This window comes from Protopterus annectens, chromosome 1.part1 (genome assembly GCF_019279795.1).
Source record: "Protopterus annectens isolate FY-2018-M chromosome 1.part1, PAN1.0, whole genome shotgun sequence".
Lineage (NCBI taxonomy): Eukaryota > Metazoa > Chordata > Ceratodontiformes > Protopteridae > Protopterus > Protopterus annectens.
Window position 1 is genome coordinate 1,255,874,918 of NC_056726.1, and position 27,792 is coordinate 1,255,902,709.

Consider the following 27,792-nt stretch of genomic DNA (forward strand, 5'->3'; position numbering starts at 1 on the left):
TATGTATTGCACATGTATACGTATCTGTAAATATGTATGTGTATGTATGTTAGTGTAGGTGTAGTTATAGGTGTAAGTATCTGTTTAACATACAAGGCCATGTCAAACCCTGAGCTGTTGAATATGTTCCACTTAGAGAAATCCCAATCCCTAGAGCCACACACTCCAGGGATCTAAACCTTGCCATCACAATGAACAAAACATGCTGGAGGGATAAGTTCCTGACCCAGAGACTCCCCATACTTTGGAATAGACTGCCCATACATGTCAAGCAGAGCACCTCCTTGGCCCTCTTCCAAAGGAACCTTGACAATTGGAAGGGAGATAGAAAATTCTCCTTGGGGATCATGTCAGTCACCCTGCTAGACAGGGATCCAAGGAAGTAAATATTGTGGGAAGAAATATCCAGGGAATTCTTATGGCTAGGCTTGTGTAGACCCTAGGGCCGATAGCCTGGTACCAACCTATGAACCTGTGAAACTATAAATGTGAAGTGTAAAGTATTCTTGGGGTGTGGTGTATATGCAAGTGTATCATGTCTATTGTTTATTGATGTGATCTGTGTGTTTTGGTTTATAGTTTTGTATGTGTGCTTTGTATTGGTTATAAACTGATTTTCTTTTTGTGTGTGGGCTTAAGTTATATTGTATATGTGTGATTTTATTTCAAGTTGTGTGGTGCTGGATTACAGGTAGGTGTTGCTAGTGTGTATGTGAGTAGGCTTTTTTGCAGGTTGTGTATGTTGTAGATAGTGATGGATCCGTGTTAAAGATGGTATTTTTTATGTTGTATTTATGATTGAGTGTGTTTTTTGTTGAAGATGGGGTGTCATAATTTTTTTTTTTTTTTTTTTGTGTGTGTTGCAGCTGAGCTTGTATTATGCCTGGACAGTGTGTCTGTGTGTTTAGGGGTTTATTTTATTAATAGTTTAAGCAACATTCTCTATTTATAGTAACCATTTATAATACAGTATATACAGTTTGCAGGTCTTTGCTTCAGCTTTGTTAGTCTCTGTAGGAAGTTAAGTTATATATTGTGTAGTACACTTTAGAGTAGTTTATATCTTTTCCAAGTGTTTAGCTAAACGTTTTGAAGTAGATAGTAAACACTTTTCTTTAGCAATTGCTGGTAGGAGGATGGCATAATGGTTTAGGTGTTTACCTTACCAACACAAGGTGCAGGATTTGATTCTCACATGGGGTAATTAGCTAGGCTTAAAATGGCCCACAAGGTATGCACCTGTTATATGACTGCATTATTTATATACGAATTTTTGCAATGCTTTGTCATATTTTTTTCTATTTTTTTTCCTTTTGGGCATCATGCTTCATTGTTTTCTTTTCTTCTTTCCTCTTGGTCAGCCTATTTGCTCCCTTACATCCTTACATTAGCCTTATTGGCCCAGTCATCTTCCCTGTGAGGTGAGAAGTAAGTTCACTCAATCCTGGGGCAGGGATAGGTCTTTATGGTCAATTTGTTTTCCGATCCGAGGTGAGATTCTAATCTTATTCTGAATCTGGTATAAGAGAGTAGGCCAGTCTGTGGACTGGGCTGAGATGTCACTGAATGCAGTGCCCTGTGTCTTCCCTCCTACAGCTAATTTTTCTTGGCTTCTGTGGAGAGCAGCATCATTATCCTATTAGATGCATCATACAATACAGTTACACTCCTGTAAGTGGTCAGTGGTTCAATGGCCACTCTACCTCCTGCCCTCTAAAATGAATGGATTAGCTGGCAGAAGCCACTAACTCCAATCCCCCTGGGCTTGTACTTCCAATACTCAGTCTCATTAATCAAACTTGAGTTACCAGGGTCACAGTCAGACTTTTATCCACATATGCATATGATCATTCACATCATTTTGCATTCCTTTGTTATCTGTCTTTCTTTTTCATCTAGGTTTCTTTAAGATTTTGGTGATTCTTGTTTAATTTTATTCATTATTTCTTCCTAGATATTTGTGATATAATTTTCAGGTCCTCTCTTTTGTGTAATGCATTCTTCAGCTATGTTTCATGTTACATTTCTGCAATTCTTATTTTATTTTATTTTTTTATTTATTGCTAAGTTAAAGTTTTTCTCCATTGTTTGGTATTATTTTTTATCTGTAGGTTTTTCTCAGTTTTTTCGTATTGTTAATTTTTTATGGCTCCCTGTTGCAACTTCAACATTTGATAACACGAGTCCTGCAACTATGAAAATCTAAATGCAATTTTGCATAAGTAACAGTGAACTTTGGAAGTGAATTAAAGTATTTTTTGCAAGGAGTAAGCACTCATGCACACCATAGTGTGGGGCTTACAGAAACCACATGTTTGATACTTAGAATTACTTACTCTAAGATTACTGTATGTTAGAAAAGATGGAATACTCTGAAATGCAGCAGTTTCAGACTTAACGTATATATTTGCCCTTAACTCCACATAACTTCTCACTATTCTGAGGACTGAAGGTGTAGTCTTCTAACACACATTTGTGCTTTTATTTCTCAGTTCTTTAATTCATTTTTTGAATTCTTGCAATAAACTTGTTGAGTGTTCTTCTTTTAGGCTGAAGTTTTTTTTTTCCCCATTTTTTTCATGTTATTGTTATTTATTCACTTCTTTATTTTGCTTTCTTCAGCTTTTGAATTTTTCATTTGGATATGCTTTTGTTATAATTCTGATTTGTTTCTTCTTTTGAAGATTTTATTTCATTGTGCATTATTTGAAGGATTTCCAGGTTACCTACACAATGCCTTTGAATGCTGGAGTAAAGACGACCACCCGTCAGAAAACTGTGTTGACACACACAGTATAGAAGACACTCTAGCCAAGAATCATCCTTGACACCCACATACAGTGAGGCAGTAGTGTGACAGTACAGTTGTGTACACTTACCATAAATGTAGATGTTCGAGTGTATTCACTGTTGCAGTCATTACATTTGGGTAATCTGCTGGCAGGGTGTCCTCAGTCGGCCTGATTAATAAAGTCTTGGGCCCTGCGTTGGTTGCTGTCCCTTCTTCCATGATGTCAGGTCATCAGGGATATAAAACATGCAGCCGATGCCATTACATCAGTTTTTCTTGCCCCAGATGTCAGGTGCCCCCCAAATGGGGAGAAAAAAAAAATATATATATATATATATAAAAATGTAAAACACAAAATATATACCTCCAAACAAAAGCAAATACACCAAAAAGGCTTTTAAGCATAATAAAATAAAGTAGAAGTATAGTAAGAGAAAAACAGGGGGCTGGAGGGTGGGTAACCAGGACTGCAACAGTGAATACAGTCAAACATCTACATTTATGGTACATGTACACAACTGTACTATGTTCTTCATGTTTCACTGTTGCAGTCATTACATTTGGGTAGATTCCCAAAGCTATGATTGGGAGGATGGGTTTATACAGCATTAGGACCAGCTATAAGGCTCTGCAGGACAGCAGTGGCAAAGCCAGCTCTGGATTTAGAGAAGAAAGGTAAATGGTAATGTTTGGTGAATGTATGAACTGAGCTCCAGGTAGCAGCTTCTAGAATGTCTCTGGTAGGAACACCTCTGAGAAAGGCTGTAGAAGTAGATGCAGCCCTGGTGGAATGAGATCTGATCCCCTGTGGGATAGTTTTACCATGGTGCATATAGCAGAAATGAATACAATGGCTTATCCATTTGGAAATAGTCTGCTTTGAAATAGCCTTTCCCTCTGCCCCTGCAGCAAATGCCACCAGTAGTTGTTCAGATTTTCTTAGAGATTTTGTCCTGTTTAAGTAAAATCTAAGTTGTCTGTGTACATCCAATGAATGCAGAATCCACTCCCCCTTATCCTGTGGATTGGGAAAGAAAGTTGGCAATTGAATGGTCTGATTAAGAGCCACACTGGATACCACCTTAGGCATGAAGGATGGATTGGTCCTGAGAGACACCCCATCCGCATGAAAAATAATGAAAGGCTCCACTGCCATAAGAACCTGTAATTCAGAAATCCTTCTAGCTGAAGTGACTGCTAAAAGGAAAGCTGTTTTTCAGGAGATAAATTTTAGGTCTGCAGTAGCAGCTGGCTCGAAAGGAGGGAGAGTGAGTTTTTCCAAAACAAAATTGAGGTCCGAGGCAGGGGTTGGAGCTCTCCTGGGAGGTCTTATGTTTTTGGCCCCTCTGAGATACTGCTTTAGCAGAGGATGAGAGAAGAGGGAAGGTTCTGTGTTGTAGTGAGCTGAAATGGCAGAGGCATGGATTTTTATGGAAGAAAAGGAAAGGTCCTTGTGAAGCATCTCAGTTAAGTATTGTACAATCTGAGGAATATTGGGCACTGCTATGCTTATTCCTTGTGATTGATTCCAGGCACAGAATCTTTTCCATTTGTCAGCATAAGATTTTCTAGTACTAGGCCTTCTCGCCTCCAAAATGACATCCATCACAGGTTTGCTGAGGGATGCTAAGGGTGAATTTAGGTGATTAGCCACACTACAAGTTTCAAAGTTTGGTGCTGAGTGTGCAGAATTTGGTTGTTCTACTGAGACAGTAAGTAAGGTGTCTGAGGCAGGTGCCACGGTGGAAGGTGTGACACATTGCGCAGGAGTGGGTACCAGTGTTGGCGAGGCCAGTCTGGAGCAATCAGAATCATTTCTAGTTTGTCCTGTCTGACTTTTAGTACAACTTTGGAAAGCAGAGGCAGAGGGGGAAAAGCATAGACTGATAAGTTTTTCCAGCTGAATGATAGAGCATCCAATTTCCAAGCTTTTTTGTGATAAGTTCTTGTGCAGAATTTGTCCAACTGATAGTTCTGGGGTGAGGCAAAAAGATATATGTCTGGACTCCATAATTTGTGTGTCAACATGTTGAAAATTCGTGGTTCCAGTTTCCATTCGTGTGGGTCCATGAGATTTCTGCTTAGTTCGTCTGCCAGAGTATTCAGCTTTCCTGGCAGGAATTGAGCTTGTAGTTGTATTTGATAAGTCAAGGCCGTGTTCCACAATGCCAGGGCTAGTCTACAAAGGGGGTAGGAATGTGCATCCCCCTGCTTGTTTATGTATCACATAACTGTGGTGTTGTCTGTCTTTATCATTAATTGTCCTGGATGAAGGTAGTCCTTGAAGGCTGTCAGTGCATTCTGTACAGCTAGCATCTCTTTCTGATTGATATGAAGGTGCATTTGATTTGGGCTCCATTTGCCCTGATCTTTCCTGCCAGATGAGCCCCCCAAGCATAGTCTGATGCATCTGTAGTTAGGGTTTGGGCGGCAGGGGGTGGAGTGAATGGCAGTCCCTTGTTTTGGTGGCAGGCCTCTGCCCACCATAGGAACTCTAGTTGCAGGCAAGGTATGATAGGAATCATTGTTTCCAGGCTGTGACAATGTTGACTCCATAAACTTTTTAAGTACCACTGAAGTTTCCTCATATGCAGTCTTGCATATGGAATTAGAAGAATGCAGGAGGCCATGAACCCCAAGGCTTGCAGAATTTGTCTTGCAGATAGCAGGATTTTTGTGGCCACCTATTTGAAGTAAGTCACCAATTGAATTTGCTTTTCTGGTGTAAGGTAAGCCATCTGGGCAGTTGTATTCAAGCTTGCACCCAGGAATGTATTTTTTTGAGGGGGTACCAGTTGTGATTTATTTTCGTTTATGGTGCACCCTAGACAAGTTAGAACCCTTTTTACAAATGCCAGATGTTGTAGAAGAATGTCCTTGTTTTCTGCCTGAATTAGACAATCTTCCAGGTTTGGATATATTTGAATATTTTTTGCCTGCACAATGCAATTACTGGAGCCAGGCACTTTGTGAAGACCCTGGGCGCAGTAGATAAGCCAAAGGGCAGTGCAGAGAACTGGTAATGCAAGTAGCCTGCTTTGAAGCGGAGGTATCGTCTGCAAGATTCCTTGAATGGGATATGCAGGTAAGCCTCTTTTAAGTCTAGAGTTACCAACCAGGCATCTTTGCCTAGCATAGGAAGTAACTGTTGAAGAGTCAGCATCTTGAATTTTGGAATGTCTAGAAATGTGTTTAGAGTAGATAAGTCCAGAATTGGACACCATGATTTGTCTTTTCTGGGTGCCAGGAAAAGTCTTGAATAGAAACCTTGCCCTTTTCCTCTTCTGGTACTGGTTGAATAGCTCCCATGTTCATGAGGGACAGAACTTGTTTCTGGGCCTCTGCCCACTGATTTGGGGACAGGTCTGGCCATCCGTTTGGGATTGGCAATGTGTGGAAATGAAATATGTATCCCTCGGATACTATATTTAAAACCCATTTGCCCTGGGTTATAAGTTGCCAGTTTCGTGCATGAAGTGCCAGTTTTTCCCCCCAAAGGAGCGGCTAAAAGGTAAGTGCTAGAGGGAAGTCATTGAGGCTGTTTACCATAGGGAGGTGCCTTGTTGTTTCCAGACTTGGAGGTGGAGGCCCCCCATTGTTTTGTTCTAAACGTCCTTTGTGACTGAACCCTAGAGCCTTTGGAATGTCTGGGTTTGACTTGAGTGGCTCTCGAAGGAACTGGAAAGGACCATTTCTTATTAGGCCAGTGCCTACTAAATCTTGGAGGTTGCACTTGTAAGAAATCTTTCACAGTTTGCATAGATTTACCTTTATCTTCCATCTTTTTTAAAACTACTTCAGCCTTATTACCAAAGAGACGGTCCTGTTGTAAAGGAGAATCCAACAATTTTGCTTTAACATGATCAGGCAGAGTTTGCTCTTTGAGCCAAGCATACCTTCTAAGCACAGACCCAGTTACAGCAGCCCTGCAAGAGGCCTCCAAATAATCAAAACCACATTGCAAAGTATGTTTTCCAACTTGTTCAGCTGAATGCAATAAATCCTGTAAATCTTTATTTTCCACACAGAAATTAACATAATTTTCTGTTTAAGCAGTCCCATGATATGCTGTTGATATTTAAGCATATGAAATTGACAATTTAAAGCACTGATTACCAAGGTTGCAGAAGTGTAAACTTTCTTACACCGTCTATCCAGCGCCCTGGAATCTCTATCAGAAGGGGTAGGATTTTTAGCAGAAGAGGCCGTAATGCCCTTGGGACCCTGAGAAATGGTTTCAGGATCAACAATAGGATTTTTGAAAAGGAATTTGTGGGAGTCAGGAACCCTGTAGTATCTGTCTGGCTTACAAGGGGCCGGAGGCAGAGAATCAGGAGCCATACTAGATTCTGAAAAAAACATCCTCAACAATGTCTAGAACATGAGGTATAGCCAAAGGCCTATGCTGAGGAAGAAAAAGAAAATCCTTAAGTCTCTTTTTAGATTCAGAGAAATCCTGACTTTCCCAGTGGAAATGTTCCCTTAAGGTATGTAAAGTTTCCCCAAAAGAAAAATCCTCAGGGGGAGAAGCAGAAGGAATGGAATCTTCTGCATCAGAGTCCTTATAAGTAGGTATAGACAAATCCTGTTCATTAGAAGAGTCAGAAGAAATAGAATCCTGTTCAGAAGATTCATAGTCAATGTCTTGTCTAGGCCTCTTAGAAGGAGGGCGTTGGCTACCCCTGATCAGAGTAATTAAATATTCAGCCATTTTGATCATTTGTTTTTTTAGGCATAGGAGCCTGCACATGTGGCTCAGGCGTCGGTTTTTTAGACATAGATTTAGATTTTGGCCTTAGTTTTGAAGATGGTGTTGGTCTAATATACAAATCTGTAGGCCTGAAAACACCCTCAGAAGCTGTTGCCTGCACAGCGGCTTCAGACCCTTCTAAGGTAGAGACATCCGCGGGTTCCATAATTGAAGCATCTTGCAGCATACCGGACTCCGAATGGATCTCAGTAGAGGCCTGCGAATCAGAAGTAGCAGGTATCAGGGGCTGCGAAAGCTCCTCACTGAGTACCAGCAAACTGGTGACTGGTTTAGGAGAAGCGTCGTCATCAGTTTTGGACCTCGACAGTCTGTCTCTGTCTTTTTCTTTGCATTTTTTAGGTATTCCAGTAGTTGGATTGCTAACTGACGACATTTCTGGATAATTAAATCGTGAGCCAAAATATTTAGAAGCAAAAATATACCGATATTTAATAGTACATTGATTAAATTTAGCACAAAACTGACAGCAAGGTACGTTGTGGTCCGGGCCTAGGCAAGGAATACAGTACAAATGAAAATCCTTATGAGGTATTTGTTTCCCACAAGTAATGCAATTAGTAACTTTTACTGACATCGGTAAGGAGCAAGAAAAAGTTTCCCCAACGGAGTACTTATCTTTTAGTTGAAGACTTCAGTTCTGAAACTCAAAATCAAAAATTTCAGGAGTCGGCCAACAGGCACTTGCAAAGTGCTTCTGCTTCGGGCACCGTGCAGCAAGAAAGACTGATGTAATGGCATCGGCTGCATGTTTTATACCCCTGATGACCTGACGTCATGGAAGAAGGGACAGCAACCGCCGCAGGACCCAAGACTTTGTTAATCAGGCCGACTGAGGGCAACCTGCCAGCAGATTATCCAAATGTAATGACTGCAACAGTGAAACATGAAGAACATCCATTATTCTAGTCTGAGGTAGTCTGTCATACACAGATACTGTTATCACCTGTGTCTCTGTATGCAAGGCAGTCCTATGTGGGCAGTTGTGTCTTGCATCGTAAAAAAAAAAAAAAAACTTACAAGCTTCCTGAGATTTAAGGACAAACAACATTTTCCTCTGACAGTTGTGTTATTTTTTTATCTGAGACATATTAACGTTATATGAAGTAACAGAAAAAACTCAAATTCTATAGCAGTGAGCTTTTATTTTGGCAAGAAAGTGAAGCCCTCTTCTGTGCACTGGTTGTGGGTTATTCTCATAAAGACACCCCACTTTGGGCACTTGAAAAGGTGGTAACCCTGCCTCTGTATATTGTGAGCAGTAAGGTAAGCTTCTGTTTATTTCATAAAACTTAGCAAATTTATGAACCCTCAGAAAATAAAACATGATCTGTTATGCTTGCTTAGCATAATGTAGACTTCTCAGTACTAAAGTATTTTTCATGTCTTAGTTAGAGACATTATGATAGTTATTAACTCTAAATCGCTGCTGTTAATGTAGTAACTTGAGTTTCTTCTGTTTAAATCCTGCCATTGTATGACATGTAAAGACGTATGCAGGCAAGTAGCAGTTAACTGAAGTGCAGTGCCCATTATTAGCATTATTAAAGTGTGCCACTTACATTTACTTTGCCTTTAGGCTTGTTACTGCTTATATTTAGATAAGGAAGCTATTATTCCCTTGAAGACAACTTTGCAGAACTTAGTGATAGGCTATAGCAAACCGTTAGATCAGACAGGAAAAGAAAACACAGGAAGATTTTTTTTTTATTTTTTCGTGTGTGTGTGTGTGTGTGTGTGTGTGTGTGTGTGTGTGTGTACAAGTGCACTGAAGACATGGAAGAAAGGGAACCAATCCTAGCTGTCCTCTCCCCAACTAAAAGGAGTTGCATGTGACCACTTTGAGCACATTAGAGTTTCCAGGAATTCAACTTAGTATTCAGAGAAAGTAGACGCCCAGCTGAAGAGAAGTGAACTGCATGGACAGGTCATACTACGTGGTGAAAAGGTACATGTAAAAGTGCATAAAAAGCTGGTTAATAATTAAATGCAACAGTTTTAACAATCATAAAAGTTTTTTTCTCTCCTTAACATGCTGCTGCATTTTGTGACTTGCTGTTTCAGAATTAATGCATGTGATCATCTTGGTATGGTAGTAGTTAAGTTTTACTGAGTTTTATTTTGCTTATGCTTATAGCATAGGAGTATCTAAATACTCATGGTTTCTTCTGCACTTCTGCTGTCTGCGCTGCATCTGATGGTATGAGCTCATGCCAGACAAGTGCTAATCTAAAGTGAACTTGGAAAGACGGTATTTAGCATTATGTGAGAAGCTCAGTTAGAAAAGCAGCACAAACGAGCTGAATTGAAAGACCACCAACACTTCGAATTTAAATAATCTGAAAAGTAATACCTATTTAGAAATGGCAGATGATGTACAGAACTAAAATTGTAATCTAAACACCATTTCAGACTTTTAATTTTCCACCTTTTTTCATAACAAACACGACTATAATTGTTGTTGACACATATCTTCTAAAATTAGCGTTCTAGACTTTCTTCCTCAGTTTTTAGATACTAAGTAAAAAAGAATGTGGCCGTAACTTACAAGAAAACGCTTTTGATACTTTTCATGATAACTTTTTTTCGTTTTAGTCTCTCATAACACTCAGCCTTTGAGAACTGAAGTAATAGTACTGGCCTTTAAAAGTCACAGCAAAGGGTACTTTTTGTAAATAAAGGTTTTCTAGTAGAGCTCATATGATTAATGCTGCTGAATTAGTCGTTCCCTTAAATAGTTGTAACTGTATAAGGGGCATCAGGAAATGTTGGAGGAGCAAGTTTAAACCTGAGGGAAAAACTCATAGCTCTACACATAAATCAAAGCACTTGAGTGGTATGCAGACGCATATTGTCTTCTTTCCCAGCATTTTTCCTTCGCTCATTTCTCCACTTTCATGCAAGATAACATTTAGATGTATTATTTTCGTACCTCCTTTTTGAACTGTTGAAGTGTGTGTGTATGGAGGGGGGGAGGTGTTATAATTTTCTTTATCTTAGAAATGGAAAATGTGACAAAGAGATTTGGATTTTTCCTGCTTCTAACTTGTGTCTACTTCATAACTTCATTCACTTTTATTTAAAAAAAAACATCTTTCTACACAAAAAGTAAAACAATTATTTTGTCAGTACCAAACATTTGTCTTGCATTTGCCAAAATTAGTAAGAATGTTTATGTGGGCGGCTTCAGTGGAGCAGCGGTTAGCATTGCTGCCTCACAGCAAGAGGTTATCCAGTTCAATTCCCAGCTGGGGTGTCTTCTGTGTGGAGTCTGCATCTTCTCCCTGTGGTCACATGGGTTTGCTCCAGTTTCCTCCCAAAGACATGCTGTAGGTGGATTGGGCACTCTAAATTGGCCCTAGGTCTGCATGTGTGTGCCTTCTGTGGTAGGTTGGGTGCCAGGCTGGCAACTTGACACTGTAAAACTCCACTGCCAATCATAAGCAGACAGATGATCCACTGTGGCACCCCTAAACAGGGAAAATGCCAAAGTAAGAATGTCTATGTCTCATTCATTTTGCCTTGTTACAAAGTGCTGGAGTTAAACTCTAGACATCAGATTACCCGAGTTATGCTGCTGCATTCCATAACTGTATTGTGCACTGTATCTTTTTTGCATATCTGCAGCAACTTTTCAGCCTAGGCCATGAAGGATTCACCGATAAAATTCACAATATGCAGCAGACGCTTGTGCCAGAATCAGAATCACATATACAGATGCAGCTCATTGCTAATTAATAGTCCCATGTTGTACTCCAATGCAGGGACCCCCATACGATCAACAGTGGATACGTTTCCAAATGACTAACTAGTCATGTGCAAATGTTACAGGGTAGTAAAATGAGGTCTTAATGATACCAAAATGTATACAAAGTAATCCTATTCATGTTTATAATTCTGTACAGAGGAAACTGTGCAGCTCAGTGCGCCTGACTGTTAAAGTGTAAATCACACCAAAAATGTCTTTGCATTTAGTACTAATGTTAGGAGTTGTGGCAGACATCACATAGCAATATAATATAACAGTATATCTTTCAAAATCTGCTTTATATAGCTTACAATATAATGGCACATCTGAATCTGTGATGTTGGACATGGGTGCATTAATAACCCAGCCAATTCAAGTTCGACTAGTTGCTTGTTTGCTGTTGAAGCTGGAAGGAATATTGGGAAAAAGTTGATTTTGTTGGCTTGCCCACTCTGTGTAGGAGAGGATTCTGCCAATAATTGGACATGTCCCTGCTGATGGGTATTGTACAAACATCATGAAACAGATTGCTGTTAGTATATTGGTACTGAAGTGAGACCAGAGCTAACCAACAGTATATTCATTGACACTCTTGACTTTGGTAGCTCCGCCCAGTAAGGATATGCAAAAAGAAAAACAAAAAAAAACTTGGCTTTCAGAGCAGTATATTGGAGCTATTGGGTTCCCTACTCCACCCACCTCACTTCCCTTTCCCAACCCACCGCTGGTGCATTCCAAGTCCCTGAATCATAGTACTGTACACATCAAGGTAAAAGGAGAAATAAAAGCAGTATATATACACACACACACATTGTAGATATATATATATATATATATATATATATATATATATATATATATATATATATATATATATATATATATATATATATATATACACACACACACACACACACACACATATATATATATATATATATATATATATATATATATATATATATATATATATATATATATATATATAGTCATGTAACTCCTGAGCCTTGCAAGTGTATGCAAATTTCAGCAGCATGTAAACAAATTAGGCCAGCAGGCATACAGGTCTATAAGTTTCTATTTTTTGTTGTGTTGCACAGTAGAATAAGCCTTAACATATTACCAATGCTCATCTTTAACAACTTGTGGCAGTAAGCCCATGTTGAAGACCTCCATGGGAACATGGGTAGAGTTAATGCATGAGTAGGCATGCTGCAAAACTCAAGTTGCAGGAATAATTCACAGGCAACCTTCATTACTCTTAAAAGTAACACTGGTTTTAGGGAAAATGCTGGGAATGGTAGCTTCTTTTAGTGCCTGTTGGAATGTTCCTGGACATTTTTGGGAGCACCTCCTGGGCCCCCTATCATGGAACATTTAAGAATATGGATGCCTAATGTGACTTCACTGTAGAGTTTTCCTCGGACATGAGCATCACCAAGATTAAGGAACAGTGAGGGTATCAGTTTAGCATATTATAGGGTCACAGGTAAGTACTAGGCTATCAGTCTGCTGACTATTACAAACCTAAATCAAACCCTGTACCTTGTATCTGTGAGGTAAATGCCTTAGCCCTTATGCAGCCCCTCCCTCTCATTGTGATGACTTGCTGCACAGGGACCCCAGTGAGAAGCAGAAGTTAAGTAGGAACTCCTTGAGGGTATAAGTAATTTTCTATATATTTTTTATATTTTCTCTTATTCTACAGTAAGTTTGGGAATGTTGTTACTACTGCCAAGTAATTGCAAAGCCCATCCTATGAATTAGTTCTAATGCTATGGGGATCACTCATGTCTGGCAGAAGTGGTGGTGAGAGCACTGCATGTGATATCCCTATGCATTTTGTGTAGGTTTTTGTAGGGATTTGTTCTGGGTTATGCTCATGTTGTGCCATGTCACTGTGACTACATATTACCTGGTGTTTGTCTGTTCACCCCAAAGCTTTTTTCCTCTTCTCATTCCTTACCTCCTACTTTCTCTTCCTCTTCACCCTTTCCCTTCTCTGTGTCTACCAAAAATGAGTCCTGATCCCTGAAAAACAGTTTTCCTCCTGCCCAGTCTTGCTCTTATGTATCATCCCTATAGTGCCTTTGTTAGGCAGGGTTGAAATAACAAATTCACCACCATAACAGGAACAGGCAAGCAAAAACTGAGGGTAATGCTACTCAATGCTAGACGTCTAAACCTCAAAATGCACTCACTCGAAGCACTCCTTAAAATGGAGAACATCAACATCTGTGCAGTGACAGAGACCTGGTTCAAGGCTCCAGAGAGCTCCCCTGCATTACCAGGCTATAATTCATACCACACCTTTCGGGCACTTAACCTGGACCGAAACACTAAAGGCAGAGGCGTGTCCATATTCATTAAGGATATCCACACCTCCGGGCTAGTTGCTAAGAATAATGCATCCAAGATTATCCAAGTGCAACTAACTCTGGGCAAGACCACAATCCAAATTGTAACTTGCTGCAGATCCCCCACCATGCCCCAGGATTCCCACTCCTCATTTCCTGATACACTGGAAAATATTAGGGTACATCCCAACACCCTAATAATGGGCTATTTCAACTACCCCACCATTAACTGGGAAAACTACACATGTACCAACTCTTTTGCTCAAAGTTTTCTGGAATTCGTAAATTCCAACCACTTGGATCAAGTTATCCACATCCTCATCAGAGGCAGCAATATCCTAGACCTGGTCATTACCAACATGGTTAACCGGTGTTCCACACCAGAGGTCAATTCCTCGTTGGTCAGATCTGACCACAAGCTAATCAGACATTCAAATCCCGCCCCCCACCTCCCATTGGGGAAACCACCGTAAAAAATTTCTCCAAAGCCAACTTCATGCTTCTTAAGACAAAAGTAGTAAATTTCACAACACCCATGCAGATGGACAGTAGAGGTACAACTGCTGAATCCTACACAAATGCACTTTATAAGCACTTATACGTGCATGGATCGTGCAATCCCTAACAGAACCAAGATGCTATCCTCAAAAAAAAGGAAGCCAATCTGGTGGTCCACTGCCATAAACAAACTCTACAAAAGAAGAAACTGTTGTAAAAAAAAGTAAAATCCCATGATTGGAGGAACTCCCTGGTCAGCCTCAGTAAGAAGCTGAGATCTCTCATAAAATCCTCCAAAGCGAGTTATGAAAACAAAATCGCCACTGATTTTAAAGACAACCACAAAGCATTCTATAGCTATGTCAAGAATCTCAATGGCAACACTCAGATCTGCTCTGAGCTACAGCACAATGGCACTAAATATACAGAACCAACTGATATTGCCAACATTCTGGCAGATAGGTTCAGTGCTAAATTTAGCCCCCTCTCACCTCCTAAAGGGCCCATCTCTATACCAGGAGAATGCAAAGTTCCTGTAATCATGGCTGCACAGGTAAAAAAACACCCTCTCCAAAGCCAAGAACACAGTATCCATGGGACCTGACAACATCGCAGGCTGCATTCTACAAGAACTAGAGAATGAACTAGCACCCACCAAAGTACCATGTTCAGTCATAGCCTCACCTCAGGCTTTGTGCCCTCTGAATGGCACAAAACGATGGTATCCCACTCCACAAAGGGGAAGCCACCACAGAGCCTGGGAACTACCGCCACATTAGCCTGATGAGCCTGGTCTGCAAGGCTATGGAATGTATCATCATGGAACTTATACACAAAGACACTGGTAATCTCCAAACTCTGGACTCCACCCAGTTCGGGTTTATAAAAGGCAGATCATGTCTCCTAAACCTGATAGACTTCTTTGAAGCAGTCACCAAAGCCACAGATGAGGGTAAGGTGGTTCACACAGCCTATCTAGATCTCGCCAAGGCTTTCAACACCATCCCCCACTCTGGAATTATAGATAAACTCACTAAACTAGGTATAAATCCCTATGTCACAAGATAGGTTGCCTACTGGCTCACTGACAGAACCCACACTTTGAAAGTAGCAAGCTCTAAATCCGACTTCAGATCAGTGACAAGTGGAGTGCAACAGGGTTCAGTCCTGGGTCCTCTCCTGTTTTGTATCTACTTCTCTGAAGCACAGGCTAACACAGAAGGTCTTTAGATAATGAAGTTCACAGATTACTGCCAACTAAGAGCCATAATCGAAACTCCTAAAGGGCCTCACTGAGACAAATGCCTGGTGTCAAAGCCATGGCCTCAAGCTCAATGTCAAAAAGTGCAGTGTCATTCCTTTAACTCTGTACCCATGAACTACCACATAGGCAGTAGTCTACTTAACACCGAAAGTGTGATGAGACCTTGGGACACAGGTGGACAGTAGATTCTCCTTTGATAGTCACATCGCCACAGTAGTCAGGAAGTCCTTCTATGTGGAACACCTCATCACAAAAGGTTTCTCATCCAGGAAAAAAAAGGTCATTGTTTCCCTCTACTTGACACTCATTAGACCCATTACAGAGTACAACACCCCTTTTGGAATGTACCTCACAAGACATCTACAACAACTGGAAAGGCTGCAGAAATACCTCACAAAGAGGATTACTGGCCTCGAACAGATGCCTTATGCAGACAGTCTCAAAAAACGCCAGCTTTACTCCATCGCATATCACCTACTCAGAGGTGATCTCTACCTAACATACAAAGCTATGTCAATCCCAGAGTTGTTGGACATGCTCCACTTAAAGAAATCCCAATCCCTTTGAGCTACAAGCTATAGTGACCTAAACCTTGTCACCACAATAAACAGAACATGCTGGAGGGATAGATTCCTGTCCCAGAGACTTCCCATACTCTGGAACAAACTATGTATCTATATCAAACAAAGCTCCTCATTAGCACTCTTCAAGAAAAACCTTGATGATTGGATGGGAGATAGGAAATTCACTCCTGGGATCACTTCTGTGGCTCTACTTGACAGGGGCACAGGAAAATAATTTTCTTGGGTGGCGAATGCCAGGGTACCTTTTTGGCTAGGCTTGTATAGACCCTAGGGCCAATAGCTTAGTACCTACCTATGAACCGATGAAGGTTCTTGAAAGCTCTCTTGACATACATTCAGGTGAGCTCTTTGCATTAATAATATAGTGTCATTGCTTGCTTGTGATCTGAAACTATGTTGTGAAGAAGACAGAAAAAGTTGTTAGGCAAGTGAGTAGCACTGACCAAGAAAGGATTATGTTCAGAACCTTGTTAGCTGGTGAGTCAAAGACCAATTAGTCAAAAACAGACGTTCACATATGTCAGCTTTTAAGTGGCGCATGATTGGAATACTCAGCTTGCATTCTCTCAATACGACACCAATGTATTGCAGAAAGTTTCTTAAATTTTCTAAATTTCTCTACTTGTTTAGTAAATGAACATGGTACTAAAATTCATAAAACTCTTAATCCTGATATGTACTGATGTAAATAATTGTGTTAACTGGGTTATGCACTCTTATTCCTAAATACTTTTGTACATTCATTGTAAATAAATGACATTCTTCTCGAAAAAGCTCTATTACACATTTACTTCTAACTTCTGATGTAAACACCATGCACACACAAGTATATGCTATCTGTCTATTAACAGTCTTCCATTCTCTATGTTCTTATGAGCCCAGGTTGTAAATGTGAAAGGGACAATTGACCAGCTCACCCACACGGTCATCGAATAGTAAATAAATAAATACTGGCTAAGTAGAGCTGCGATCATAGCTACCCTCAATCATTTGATCGATTGATATCGTGTCTCAGGATGACAGTCTCTCATTGTCTACATTAGCACTTACCTTGGGTACCATGTCACATACAATTAATTAAAAAGGACAGTAAGGGGTGACCCCCCCACAAAAAAAAAAATCACTCATTCTTTTCTAATCAGTATCCTGCTAATGAAGTATTTATATGAAAATTAGTCTAACTGCAAGTTTTACTTGGTTGACAAGTCAACAGCTATCATTTCGCTGGCTATGTGACAGCCTGATTTTCTTAATAAGACTGGTAAAGCCCTTTTTAGAGTGTTGCTTTAAAAAAACTCACATAAGGAAAAAAAAATCCCCTGTTTGAATGAAAACTCTGTCAGTTAGTGCAGAGGACTAAAGCTCTGACTTGTTAATGAGCCACTTCCTGTCAAAAGGGTACAGGATTTGAATCTTTCCATCTTCATTTGCCTGCTGTGTGACCTTGAGCAAGTTATTTAAACTGACAGCACTCCAGAGCAATTGAGAATCTGGGCTAAGCTCCTTAATGGTTTCTGGACTGCATGTCTAGTAACTGTCTATGAATCCATTCAAAATATTTTATCCTTTTTACAAAAAGGCTGAATATGATCCCCACGTTATATAATTATGATTAAACTAAATGAATAAATAATTCTGCAAGTAGGCTTACTTTGTTGTATTTGGATCCAGAATCCATGTTCCATTCTAATTAATTTTAAGCTGCAACAAAATGTTCAAGCAACTATGCTCTTTACTGAGAACTCCAGCAGGTAGTCAATCAATGCTTTGTTGAAAGTAAAATTATTGGGGTCTTTCTTTAATCTCCTCATTCATCAAAAAAATAATAAAGCAAAATAGGGGGCTTTTCCTTTTCCTCACTGCAGTCTTAGAATTAGTATATTTATAGGTATTCAGAGGTCAAAGGGTATGGCTGTGCCGAGCATGCATGTTTTATTTTGTCTTAGACATTCTATGATTTTGGCTTCAGTTGTTTGTGATCAATACAACTAGAGTTTTTTTTTTTTTTTTTTTTTTTTTTTTTTATTGTACACATCATGCAAATTGCTGCTGGGCTTCAGGCACTAACACTTAAAGACTAAAGTACTATAAACATACTTGTCATCAATGCATTGTTAACACATCAAATTAATAACACCATTAACTTTACTGCTAACTGCATGAGTTACTACTCAGCCAAGCTCCTCGTGGTCCTACAGATTGGTGCTAGCAGCAGAGGGGCTAAAAGAGCGACTGCTTACCTGATAAAAGTGTTTTTTTCCTGCTACTACCTGGGCAACTGTCCGATCTAGCTAAATAGCAAGTATTTCTGCTTCTTTAACTGTTTTAACTATTTAAAGTTGTTTTTGCACCTGCACTTTTAAAGTTTGTCCTGTTTGTTGCATTTACCTGTTGAGGCTACACACTCAAGTGCACTAGCCTGTGTTACATATTTATTGCATTTTCCTGCTGTTTATTTGCAAAAAAAGAAAAACAAAAAATGATCCTTGTTTCCCACCTTTCCTGACCTAGAATAGTCCAAATACAGGCTTTGCTGTATTCTGGACTTTTGGAAAGTTCCTGTGTTGCCCATTTCCTTTCTTGGATAAAGGGAGGCTTCTTTTTTCACCAGTGGGAGTGGGGAGCTTAGAGCAGCCTATCTATCCCAGGAGGAGTGTTCTCAGCACAAGAATCTGGTAGTGTATTGGCCATTTTGGGCCAATTTCTAGCTCTTTGAAGTCCCCCTGTATAAAAGCCGCTTTAGCGTGGCTTTGAGCGATTTTGCGCATAGCGCAGCATTGGGCAGCGCCGCTTAATTGGGTTTAAACCATTCTCGGCTCCACAAAGTCTGCTCTTCACTTTTTCCCTTAGAACTGCTCTAGTTCTCATAATAAACACCCTTTTCCTATTCTAAAGCCGGGCACTTGCTCACTAAAGCAATTATATAAATCAACACTAAAAAATGAAAAGCACTACACCGCCACAAACTCCCCTTGAATACCTTACTCCCCATTGGCCCTTTTTTTAATTTTAAAGGAGTTCCCTGTATTATTCTAGCATGTCCAAAGGACAATTGGCAGTCTCCTTTCCGGTCCAGCTGGTGAATCTGGGAATCTTGAGGCAATATTACAACTGCCTCATGTACACAGACAACCCTCTCCTCCTCCCAACAAGTTCCAACATATGTGAGAGATGCAACCATATAGCCACACTGGAGGCTAAGATCTCTCAACTCAGTACTGGCGTAACCAGTCAGGAGCAATTCCAGTCTCACATAGACCTACCACGACAGCAAACCAAACACAAACACACAAAAACATACTCGCAGGCTCTAAATAAAAATCTGCCTAAGCAGCAGAGACCTCCAAAGCAGACACCCAAGCAACCGCTACCCCAAAACAAAACACATGCAACACATAGTTCACAAAGCCAGTGTGCCAAACAGTCACAGCCCTTAAGGCTAAATAACACACCTGATACACTTGTAACAGGTGATTCTATCATCAGGCACACTGACGTCCCGCTCACCAGGCTGAACAAGGAGAAGGTCATGGTGAGATGCCTGTTGGGTGCTAGGATCCGCCACATAACACAAGCACTCAGGTCACTCCAAGGCAAGTACAAATATGACTCAGTCATTGTCCATGCTGGTGTGAATGACCCGAGATGTACCTCCCTGGACTACATGAAAAGAGACAGAGGAGCTCTCTGAGCATGTAGCCCAAGCCGGTATGACTCTGACCTTGAGTAGCATCTTACCATCACCAAGAATGACGCCACAATATGAATACAAGATGATCAATTTCAACAATTGGCTTAAGTATTGGTGTCATTCAAAGGGGATCCAATGCCTGTCAGCCTAGGATGACATGCTCGACAAGCCACACTGCTTCACTAAGGACGGCTTGCACCTGTCACCCCTGAGCTTTCGGATATTGGCAAAGGCTCTTGCCACCCCCATAGTAACTTTTTTAGGCAAGGCTCAAAAGACAAACCCACCTCCATATGTATCAGAAGGGATAAGAAACTAAGAGTAATGCTACTCAATGCCAGAAGTCTAAACCTCAAGATGCACGCACTCGAAACTCTCCTTAGCATGGAGAACATTGATATCTGTGCAGTAACAGTAACCTGGTTCAAGGTTCCCGAGAGCACCCCAGCACTATCAGGTTATACCTCATACCATGCTTTTCGGCCCCAAAACTCGGCCCAAACCACAAAAGGAGGGGGAGTATCAATATTCGTCAAAGATACCCACACCTCCAGGTTGGTGGCACAGCACGAAGCATCGGAGACTATCCATGTGCAACTAACAGTGGGTAAAACTGCCTTCCAGTTTATAGCCTGCTACAGACCACCCTCCCAAACCCAGGAACCCCACTTGGCCTTCCTGAGAACACTGGAAAATATGAAGGTCTCCCCAAACACCATTATATTGGGCGACTTCAACTACCCAAACATAGACTGGGAGCATTACTCTAGCTCCAACACCCTAGCCCAAAGGTTCCTAGAATTTATAAACTCAAATGCTATGGAACAACTTGTGACCACTCCCACAAGAGGGGAAAACATACTGGACCTGATCATCACCAACATGGGGATTCTATGCTCCAGACCAGAAGTGTATCCCTCACTGGCAAGATCAGACCATAAATTAATCTCACTGGATATCCACATCCCGACCCCACCCCCTAGCCAGAAAACCACAGTGAAAAACTTCTCTAAAGCAAACGTCACACTACTCAAAACTGAGGTGGAATCCTTCAAAGCATCTGGGCCTGTGGAAAATACGGCCCAGACTGCAGAATCCTTTCTAAACACATTCTATGAACACCTTCAGGAATGCATGGATCATGCAATCCCAAATAAAAACTAAGACCCAATCCCCCAAAGGCAGGCATCCTGTCTGGTGGACACCAGCCATAAACAAACTATACAATAGAAGAAGGAAGTTACTACATGATAGAGCAAAATCCCAAAAAGGAAAGGCATCTCTGATCAGTATTAGCAAAAAAATTACGGGCACTCATAAAATCATCTAAAGACAGCTTCGAGAGAAAAATTGCACAGAACACTAAAGATAATCACAAAGCTTTCTTAGTTATGTTAGGAACCTGGGTGGGAATTCCCAGATATGCTCAGAATTAGTCCAAAATGACAAAAAATACACTGAACCCACAGACATTGCCAACATCCTGGCCGACAGGATCAGTGCAAACCCCCCCCCTCCCCACCAAAAGAGCAAATATCTATTCCAGCAGAGTGCTGCCCCCCTGACATCTCAGATGCTCAGGTAAGAATTTCCCTCTCCAAAGCAAAAAACACAGTATCAATGGGACCAGACGGTGTCCCGGGCTGCGTCCTACATGAATTCCAAGATGAGCTGAACCCAAACATAAAGCTACTGTTCAATCTCAGCCTTACTACAGGATATGTACCCAAAGAGTGGCGTACAGCAACAGTGGTCCTTCTCCACAAAGGTGGTACCTCAACGGATCCTGGAAACTATCACCCCATAAGCCTGACTCACTTGGTCTGCAAAGCTATGGAAAGGATCATCATGGAACTCATAAATAAAGATATTGGGGACCTACAGACACTGGATCCTACCCAGTTCAGCTTTGTTAAGGGCAGATCCTGCCTCTTAAACTGGTCAATTTCTTTGAAACAGTCACCAAGGCCATTGACGAGGGGAAGGTGGTCCACACAGCCTACCTGGACCTTGCAAAAGCCTTTGATACAATACCCCACTCAGGCATCATAGATAAGCTATCCAACTTAAATATAAACCCCTATATCACTAGATGGGTTGCAAACTGGCTCAAGGACAGAACCCACATGGTTAGAATTGCTGGAGCCATGTCAGACTCCAAACCAGTTACAAGTGGCATCCCACAAGGCTCAGTCCTGGGACTTCTCTTGTTCGGTATATATTTCTCAGAGGTACAGGTCAACACAGAAGGACTGTGGCTGACCAAGTTCACAGATGACTGTAAACTGGGCATCATAATCAACTCTCCAGCTGACACAAGCATCCTCCAAAAGGGTCTCATAGAAACAGACAACTGATGCTAGAGCCATGGCCTCAAGCTAAATGCCAAAAAGTTTATAGTCATCCCCTTTGGCAAAAACAATGTGCCCACAAATTACCACATAGGTGGTAATCCATTAAGTGCGGAAGAAGTAATTAGGGACCTGGGGACCCAAGTTGACAGGAATCTCTCATTTGACAACCACGTGGCCAAAGTGGTTAGAAAAACATTCTATATAGCCCACCTAATCATGAAGAGATTCACATCTAGATCACGGGAGGTCATTGTGCCTCTTTACTCATCCCTCATCAGGCCCATAATTGAGTACAATGCCCTTTTTGGGATGTACCTTACCAGACACCTGCAGCAACTAGAAAGACCCCAAAAGTCCCTCACCAAGAGGATCAAAGGGCTCAAACAGATGCCATATGCTGCCCGGTTAAAGAAACTCCAGCTCTACTCAGTTGCATACCGCCTGCTTAGAGGCGATCTGTGCCTGATGTATAAAGCCATGTCCAACCCGGAATTAGTGGACATGCTGCACCTCAGAAAATCCAAATCCCATCGAGCTACGCACTCGAGGGACTTGAACCTCAGCACAGAAATAAATAGGACATGCTGGAGGGACAGATTCATAACCCAGAGGCTCCCTTCACTCTGGAATAAAATACCAGTCCAGGTTAGGCAGAGTCTCTCACTGACTCTCTTCAAGAGGAATCTTGATAAGTGGATGGGAGATTGTAGGTTTATCCTGGGTATCACTTCAGTGTTACTGTTAGACAGAGGCACAGTAAACTAAACCTCGAAAAAGGCATGGTAAAATTCATTTAAATGGGTGGCGAAAGCCAAACACACTCTGGCTAGTCTTACAAATGCCCTAGGACAGATAGCCTAGTATGAACCTATGAACCTATGAACAACACTATAAGTGATGCCATTCTAAATAATTTAAAGGCTCTACCTCATGTTTATAGTCTACCTCATGTTTATAGTCTATGTAAATTAATCAGTTAAGGTCCAAATTTGGTCGGCTTCAAAGTTGGGCCACTCCAGCTGAGCATAATCTTGGGTGGATCAGTTTCTACTATATATTGAGTCAACTCTGACACCCATACCCTACCTGACCCTAATTATACCTTCCTAGCAGTTGACCTTGGTCTGATTCTCATCCAATACAAGACAATTGTGCATTTATTTCTAATGTATCTCCTGTGTGCTGGAATGGGATGCTGTTATATTTCAAGCAGATTATTTCTTAGCAAGCCTTAAAACAAGACTGGATGGGTGATTGCAAATTTTCATAGGTTCATAGATCGGGCAGGCTTTTATAAGCTTAGCTGGAATGTGTTGGCTTTCTCTGCCCCATTATTAGTTCCCTGTGCCTCTGTCCAGCAGAGCCATTGAAGTGATCCCTGGGGTAAACTTTGTTTCCCATCCACTCACCAAGGTTTCTCTTGAAGAGGGTTAGCGAGGAGCTCTGCTTAATGTAGATTGGAATCTTGTTCCAGAGCATGGAGTGTCTCTGGGACAGGAATCTATCACAATTGAAGAGATCCCTGGGGTAAACTCTCTTTTCCCATCCACTCGTCAAGGTTTCTCTTGAAGAGGATTAGCAAGAAGCTCTACCTAATGTAGATTGGAATCTTGTTCCAGAGCATGGGAAGTCCCTGGGATAGGAATTTATCCCTCCAGCACATCCTATTTATTGTTGTGGTGAAGTTTAGATCCCTAGAGCATGTGGCTTGAGGGGATATGGTTTTCTTTAGGTGGAGCATGACCATCAATTCTGGGCTGGACATGGCCTTGTATGTCAGGCAGAGATCACCTCTGAGTAGGCGGTATGCAACTGAGTACAGCTGGAGTTTCATCAGTCGAGCTGCATAGGGCATCTGCTTGAGGCCAGTGATCCTCTTGGTGAGGTACTTCTGTGGTCTTTCCAGTTGCAGGTGTCTTGTAAGGTATATCCCAAATGGGGCATTGTACTCTATGATGAGTGATGCGTTGAGGGGCCCAGTGACCTCTTTCGATCTGAATGCAAACCGTTTTGTGATTAGGTGGGTGACATAGAAGGATTTTCTAACTACTTTGGCAATGTGATTATCAAAGGAGAGGTTACTATCTACTTGGGTCCCCAGATCCCTTATTACATCTTCCGTATTTAGGGGGCTACCACCTATGTGGTAGTTTGTGGGTACTTTGTTTTTTGTCCAAAGGGGAAGACTATGCACTTTTTGGCATTTAGCTTGAGGCCATGGTTTTGACACCAGGTATCTGTCTTGGTGAGACCCTTTTGAAGGATGTCTGTGTCAGCCGGAGAGTCAATTATAGCCCCTAGTTTGCAGTTGTCTGTGAACTTGGTCAGCCATAGTCCTCCTGTGCTTGCCTGTACCTCTGAGAAGTATATGCCAAACAGGAGGAGTCCTAGGACTGAGCCCTGAGGAATGCCACTTGTAACAGGTTTAGAGTCAGACCTAGCTTCCACAACTCTTACCATATGGGTTCTGTCCATGAGCCAGTTGGCCACCCATCTCATGATGTAGGGGTTTATGTTCAGGCTGGTGAGCTTGTCTATAATACCCGAGTGGGGAATGGTGTTGAAGGCCTTTGCGAGCTCTAGGTAGGCTGTGTGGACCACCTTTCCCTCATCTATAGCCTTGGTAACTGTCTCAAAGAAGTCCACCAGGTTTAGGAGACATGATCGGCCCCTAACAAAACCGAACTGCGTAGGGTCCAATGTTTGGAGGTTCCCAATGTCTCTGTTAATGAGATCCATGATGATGCACTCCATAGCTTTGCAGACCAAGCTACTCAGGCTTTTAGGGCGATAGTTCTGAGGTCCATTGTGACTCCACCTTTGTGGAGCAGAATAACCATTGCTGTGCATCACTCTGTGGGCACATAACGTGTGTAGAGGCTGAGTTTAAACAGTGTGATTATGTGAGGAGTTAGTTCATCTTTGAGCTTGTGTTGGACAGAGCCTGGGACACCGTCCGGTCCCATTGATGCTGTGTTTTTGGCTTTGGAGAAGGCTGTTTTAACCTGGGTGTCTGATTTCAGGGGCACTACATTCTTCTGGTATAGTTATGAGCCCTTTTGGGGGTGAGAGGGGGGTGAAGTTTGCACTGAACCTGTCTGCCAGGATGTTGGCTATATCGGTCGGTTCAGTGTATTTTGTGCCATTCTGCACTAACTCCGGGAAGAGCTGAGGATTGCCACTTAGATTTTGACATAGCTAAAGAAAGCCTTGTGGTTATCTTTGGAGTCCATGGCAAATTTTCTTTTGAAGCTAGCCTCAGATGATTTTATGAGAGAATGTAGTTTCTTGCTGATACTGATCAGGGATGTCTTCCCTTCTTGGGATTTTACTTTTTTCTGTACTAGTTTCCTCCATTGATTGTATAGCTTGTTTATGGCAGGGGTCCACCAGACTAGTTTCCTTTTCTTGGAGGAGTGAGTCTTGGTTTTGTTTGGGATAGCACGATCCATGCCTTCTTTTAGGTGCTCGTAGAGTGCATTAGTAAAGGATTTTGCTGCTTGGACAGTGTTATCCTTTAGCATGGGGGCTTTGAAATGTCCCACCTCAGTCTTAAGTAACGTAAAGTTTGCTTTTGAAAACTTTTTCACAGTGGTTTCTTTGACCGGGGGAGGTAACGGAATGTGGATATCCAGAGTGATTAGTTTATGGCCAGATGTAACCAGTGAGGGGTTGACCTCCGGTGTGGAACACAAGTCGCCCATGTTGGTGGTGACTAGGTCTAATATGTTGTCACCTCTGGTGGGAGTGTTGACCAGTTGATCCAGGGCATTTGAGTTTATAAATTCTAGGAAATGTTGGGCAAGGGAGTTTGCACTTGAGTAGTTCTCCCAGTTAATGTATGGGTAATTGAAATCACCTGATATCAGGGTGTTTGGTAGGACCTTTATGTTTCCCAGTGTTTCCAGGAATGCAGAGTGGGGGCCCTGGGACATGGTGGGTGATCTGTAGCAAGCTATAATTTGAATAGCAGTTTTGCCCATTGTTAGTTGTACGTGGATGATCTTTGAAGCATCGTGCTGTGCCACTAACCTGGAGGTGTGGGTATCCTTGATGAATATGGATACTCCCCCGTCTTTTGTATTTCGGTCCGGGTTTTGTGGCTGAAATGTATGGTATGAGTTGTAGCCTGGTAGTGCTGGGGTGCTCTCTAGAGCCTTAAACCAGGTTTCTGTTACTGCACATATATCAATTTTCTCCATACTGAGGAGTGCCTCGAGTGCGTGCATTTTGAGGTTTAGACTTCTGGCATTGAGTAGCATTACCCTCAGTTTTTTCTTACTTGTGCTATTTACGGTGGTGGGTTTGTCTTTTCAGCCTTGCCTAAAAAAGGCTATGGGGGTGGCAAGAGCCTTGGCCAGTAATCAAAAGCCTAAGAGTGACAGGTGCAAGCTGTCTCTAGCAAAGCAGAGTGGCTTGTCGAGCATGTCATCCCAGGCTGACAAGACACTGGATCCCCTTTGAATGACACCAGAAGCTTAGCCAATTGTTGAAATTGATAATTTTTTCTCTATACTGTGGTATCATTCTTGGTGAGGGCAGGATGCTACTCAGGGTTAGGGACATAATGGCCTGGGCTATGTGATCAGAGAGATCCTCCATGTCTCTTTTCATGTAGTCCAGGGAGGTACGGCTCAGGTAATTCACACCAACATGGACAATAACAGAGCCATATTTGTACTTGTTCTGGAGTGACCTGAGTGCTTGTGTTATGTGGCGGATCCTGGCACCTGACAGGAAGCTAACAGTAACCTTCTCCTTGTTCAGCCTAGTGAGTGGGATGTCAGTGTGCCTGACTATAGAGTCACCTATTACTAGTGTGTTGGGTATGTTATTTTGCCTTAAGGGCTGTGATTGCGTGGCACACTGGTTTTGTGAAGTATGTGCTTCTTGGTTTATGTTGGGGGTTGGAGGTTGTTTGGATGTCTGCTTTGGAGATCTCCGTTGCTTTTGCAGATTTTTATTTAGAGCCTCCGAGTATGTTTTCGTGTATTTATGTGTGTTTTTTGTTGGTGCTGGTTTTATAGGTGTATGTGAGACTGGTGGTGTGATGCAAGTTATTCCTTTCTCCTCTTGACTGCCTGGTCCAGTCTTGGGTTGAGAGAGCTTAGCCTCCAGTTTGGCTGTATAATTGCATCTCTCGCATTTATTAGTGTTTAGTGGAAGGAGGAGAGGGTTGTCTGTGTACATGAGGCAATTGTAACATTGCCTCAAAATGCCCAGATTCACCAGTTGGACTGGAGATTACACCTGAAACTGCCCTTTGGACATGCCTTGATAGGTACAGTGAACTGTTTTACTGACTGGCTAGTAAGGTTGAATAGAGAGCCTTGTACTTCTCTACAATATAGGGAGGTCTAGTGCTAAGGTTTATTAGTGCTTGCTATGAGTTTTGAGCAATTGTCGGGATGAGAAGTGAATGGTTTGAGTGCTTAAGTTGAAAGTTTGTCTAGTTCCAAGGGAAAATATGAAGAGTAGACGTTGTGGAGCCAGGAATAGTTATACCCCAGCTAACAAATGCAGGTTTTATAGCAGGGAAATAAAGATAGAAATTAGCCCAAAATGGCCAATAAACTACTAATTTCTGGGCTGAAACCACTCCTCCAGGGACAGATAGGCTGCTCAAAGCTCTCTCTTTCACAGTGAATAGAGAAACTTCCTTCTATCCAAGTAAGGTATGTGCAAACACAGAAACTTGTAACACAGCTCTGAATTCAGCACTAACCTGAAAACTGGA

At 41.6% G+C, this 27,792-nt stretch overlaps 1 protein-coding gene across 2 annotated transcripts in view; it reads left to right on the top strand.

Annotated features, from left to right (window-relative positions):
- The window catches only part of LOC122809728 (sulfotransferase 2B1-like), a 395,124-nt gene that overhangs the window by 15,393 nt on the left and 351,939 nt on the right, over positions 1-27,792 (top strand). The window contains exon 1 of one of the 2 annotated variants that reach the window (XM_044081438.1): positions 9,329-9,507. The exons of the other annotated variant lie outside the window; for it this stretch is intronic. The gene's annotated coding sequence lies outside the window, so the exon portion shown is untranslated. Of the gene's footprint in view, positions 1-9,328; positions 9,508-27,792 lie in introns of those variants that run through there. 2 annotated transcript variants of the gene reach the window in all.